Here is a 5,165-nt window from a genome sequence, read left to right as displayed (position 1 = left end):
TTAATGAGACATTCATTATTGTATTGTACTCAATGTCTATATATATACATATTAATTAAAACTTTTTCTTTTTTTCTTTTTTTATATTTATTGTTTTTTTGGGGTTTTTTTTAAATGGTGTAAATGTCTTAATATGCTGTTATTGTATCATTACATCAACAGCAAAAAAATCTTAAGTCTCTACAAGTCTTAACATGACTAATATTGTTTAACACTATTACCACAAAACTGTAAATACTTGGTTATCATAACAGACCTAATATTATCATGTATGGAAGCGCTCCAATAACTAACCAAAGTTTAGATTTATGATTGGCTGCCAGTAAGCATTTAAGGGCAGTTCCTTTTGCTAATTTTTTCACTGAAAGGAAAAAACGTCTGTGATTGGATTTAAGCTTTGTGAACACAGCTTTTTCTGATTTTCAAAATTTCTAAATTAGTGATTGGCAATTGACATGGAAGAGTCAAATGTATTTTTAAAATTATATTACAAGAGAAACAAAAACAGAAATATGATATTTTACTGCAGAGGAAGGTAAAGAAATGTTATAGTAAGGCATTTGGAAGCATTTCTGTTGGTTTCTTTTGTTATTAACATTTATAAACACACTGTTATTGAAGGTATTAACTGCTATTAATTAAGGTGTGTTATTCAACAGTGCAAACAGTGAGGTAGGGTTAAGTTATGTGGCGTATAGGTACTGGTTGGGTGCAGTCTGAATCATGCCCAGTCCTGGCAGTGAGTGTGATCGAGTTTTAAGGGAAGAGCTTTTGGTGAAGTTGTGAAGAGAGAAGTGAGAGTATTAGAAAGGCTTCATTCCCCTTTTCACCTCCTCATACTCATCTTTCTGTTCTGTTTTAGGTGGGTGTGGCTTTACACTGGGGGTCTTCAGTCTTTACGTAAAGATGCAGTGACTGCAGGTTTTTGTCTCAGTTGAGTGAAGGCGGTCCCCTGACTGTTCTGATGTGATAGATTAGCGGTTCTCCTGTCCGGCTGCTCTTCAGTCTGATGATCAGTTTATTGAGGAGCTCCTGATTGGTTAAAATGAAACCCTGCAGTCACATCAGTTCTCTGTTTGTTACTCCTGTTTTATAGTGTTTTACAGCGTTTTACCATTGATGTGCCACATAGCCTTCATGGCCTGACGATATATCAGTTTGCTGATAATATTGACTGACATTAATGACCTGCACTTTTAACAGTATTAGCAATAGTTCTGCATCTTTACTAATAATATATATATATATATATATATGAAATATAAACTCATAATCTCCTGATGAGAAAAACTAAAGATGCACTGAAATAATGATTATTGGTCAAAGGCTGCATACAAACATCTTAAATTGCCCACTTTGTAATTTTGGCTTAATTTGACAGAAAAATAATTTACCAAATATAATGAAAAAAATGTTAACTTACCTTTTAAAATTTACATCAGCAGTGCAATTCTAATCATAGTTTTACCCCACAGTTCTATTCTAGTCTTAAATTTACCTTAGCAGTGCAATTCTAACCATAAATCTGCCCCACTGTTCTATTCGAGTCATACATTTACCTCAGCAGTGCAATACTAATCATAGATTTACTCCACTGTTCTATTCTAGTAAAAAAAATTACCCCAAAAGTGATACTCAAGTCATATGTAAGAGAAATTCATATATAGAGTGGAAATCTGTGAATATAGTAAACTGTATTATTTGACATCAATTTATCACTGACTCCACAACCTCTAGTAAGCTGAACTTCAATACAATACAGTAATTTTCCCATTGGGGGTTAATGTAGCACAATTCACATTTATTAACAGTATCACATTAAAACACTAAAAAACACTTGAAAGGGAATAATAGGAGCTTTTTTAGAAAATCCACAGTACAGCATTAAAATCTATAAATATAAGTTGATGTAATCAGTTATCTGCATTTGTGCCAGTAGAAACTTTATTGGCAGCAAAATCTCTATATCTGTTAGGCTCTAACTGCCACATCACCCCGCTATGACATCACTGTCAGCCAATAGGGTTGCTTCCTCTGGGTCATGTGACCAGTCACACACATAACACCGTCGTTTGTAACAGCAGCCCGAGATATTGTACGATTTTTTTTTTTTTTTGCATTGTAAATTATTTTACAGATTTTTTACCGCATATCTTGTGGGGAAGGGGGTGGGGCTTCTTTAATATGGGCAGGGTGTCAGATTTAACTTTTCTCTCTTTTTTTTCTTTTTTTGTAAATATGTGTGTGTGAGGACAAAGTGTTGTCAGTTGATGCAGAAAATGATGCAGACTGAACTAAAGAGTGTCTGAGAAAAAAAATAATACTATTCTGTAATAATACAGATACTAATGGATGGAGGGGTGCACAACATTGCTTGGGTCACAGTGTAGAGTGAGTGTGTGGAGAGTGGATGGAGAGTGTGATTTTTCTTTTTCTTTTTTCTTTTTCATAGTCACTTTTTTATGTGTATGTGTGTATGAGTGACTGATGGTGACTGTATGGTTTATTTGTGCAAATGGTTGTTGGTTATACTTCTTTTCCACACACACAATCTATCTCACTGCAGATAAGGGTAATAATGTCATTAATTTCTTACACACACTGAGTGTGTTTACATAAACTTAAAATGTTCATTTTAGCTTAGTAAACAGATTCTCAGTGTAAACTCCTAACCTGAGTATTCGGAAATAAGTGAGCAGATTTTCAGTGTAAACTCTTAACCGGAGTATTCGGAAATAAGCGAGCAGATTCTCAGTGTAAACTCTTAACCGGAGTATTCGGAAATAAGTGAGCAGATTTTCAGTGTAAACTCTTAACCGGAGTATTCGGAAATAAGTGAGCAGATTTTCAGTGTAAACTCTTAACCGGAGTATTCGGAAATAAGTAAGCAGATTTTCAGTGTAAACTCTTAACCGGAGTATTTGGAAATAAGCAAACAGATTCTCAGTGTAAACTCTTAACCGGAGTATTCGGAAATAAGCGAGCAGATTCTCAGTGTAAACTCTTAACCGGAGTATTCGGAAATAAGCAAGCAGATTCTCAGTGTAAACTCCTAACCGGAGTATTCAGAAATAAGCGAGCAGATTACCAGTGTAAACTCTTAAACGGAGTATTTGGAAATAAGCAAGCAGATTTTCAGTGTAAACTCTTAACCGGAGTATTTGGAAATAAGCAAGCAGATTCTCAGTGTAAACTCTTAACCGGAGTATTCGGAAATAAGCGAGCAGATTCTCAGTGTAAACTCTTAACCGGAGTATTCGGAAATAAGCAAGCAGATTTTCAGTGTAAACTCTTAACTGGAGTGTTCGGAAATAAGCAAGCATAATTTTTTTACGTGATGTTTACATCACTTCTTATTCTATGAGATTATTTGCTGGTAGCAAAGCAAAGATTGAAATATTGACAAATTCTGATGTTCTGCAGTAACTGGATTAGGAAGTGCATGTAAACACACCCAGTGTCTGACAAAGGTGATATGTGCGTTTGAGTGAGAGAGAGAAAGTGTGTGTGAAAGACACTGTAGGAGTGCATGGGGTGGGATTAGTGGGTTAGGGGTTATTGAGGGGTTGTATTGTGTACTGATCCTGTACAGTTCTTTAACACTGACTTTATTTACAACAGTATTTGTGTATATTTTATGAAATAATAAAAAATAAAATTTCCTCACACACTTTACTCTCGACATTGTGTTACCTTATTTTATTCAGTTAAAATCTTTACATACAGCAGTGTGTACGACTGGTGGAGGAGAACATGCCAAGATGCATGAAAACTGTGATTAAAAATCTGGATTATTCCACCAAATATTGATTTCTAAACTCTTAAAACTTTATGAATATGAATTTAATTTCAATGCATTATTTAAAGTCTGAAAGCTCTGCAACCTTTTTTGAGAACCTCTGTTTGAGAAGGATCAAATTATTGGCATGCATCAAGCAGAAAGAACTGGCTTAAGAACTGTCCAATGCATTATAAAAAACTGGAAGGATAGTGACAACCCATTGTCTTTGAGGAAGAAATGTGTCTGGAAAAAAAGTCCTTAATGATTGTGATCGCCGATCATTTAAAAGTTTAGTGAAATCAAATTGAAAAAACAGCACTAGAACTCAGGGATATGTTAAATAGTAACAGTAAGAGCATTGCAAGATGCACAATGTGAAGGAAACTCAAGGGATTTGGACTGAACAGCTGTGTAGCCTTAAAAAAACAATAATCAGTGAGGCTAACTGTATATTCCTGTGGGGGCAATGCTATGATCCGGACAGACATATTCCAAGATGATAATATCAGAATTCATGAAAGAGTGATTTAGGGAGCATGAGATCATCATTTTCACACATGGATTGAGAGAGTTCACCACAGAGTCCAGACCTTAACCTCATTGAGAATCTTTGAGATGTGCTGGAGAAGGCTTTGTGCAGCGGTCAGACTCTAAATCATCAATGATTGTATGCAAATATTAGTAAAAAAAAAAAACTTTTTTGTGCCAGTTGCTGATATTGTTTTACAATTTTGGTTCTCAAACCCTCAGACCGTTTCCTTTTCCTCTTTCTGTTCTCTATGCTTAATGTGGCACACACAGACACACAATGCAACGATTGAGACAACTTCTCTTCTTTTAGTCTAGTATCAGGTGTGTTTTTTGTTTTGCTCCCACCTGTTATTTTGTGAGTTTAAATAACCTGCTTGAAAATGTGTATTTTGTGTAAATTTTTTTTCTTTGTTTTTGAGTTGCTTCAATACACACTCAAAGGAAATATATATTTATAGCAAAACTTTTAATTGCGATAATTTTTGGAGAGAAATATTTGCCAAGCCTTCAGCCATGACTGTAAATATGTATTATTGTATTGTATTATTATTATCACTCTTGAAGAATTAATGAGTAATATGTACATTTAAAAATATCTGAAGATATAATTTTTTTGTTTGTTTCTAATAATAATTCTAATAATAATAATACTAACAATAATAATAGTTAAAAAATAAATAATAATATTAATAATAATAATAATAATTATTATTATTATTATTATTATTATTATTATTATTATTATTATTATTATTATTATTATTATTCACCTCGGAGAGAGCGACGTGGACCGCTGAGCGCTGTGACGTCACCTCGCCAGCTCTGTGGCACGCAGTGCGCCTGCGCGGAGCCG

Source organism: Astyanax mexicanus, unplaced genomic scaffold (genome assembly GCF_023375975.1).
Source record: "Astyanax mexicanus isolate ESR-SI-001 unplaced genomic scaffold, AstMex3_surface scaffold_38, whole genome shotgun sequence".
NCBI lineage: Eukaryota > Metazoa > Chordata > Actinopteri > Characiformes > Acestrorhamphidae > Astyanax > Astyanax mexicanus.
Note: the sequence above shows the minus strand (reverse complement) of the source record.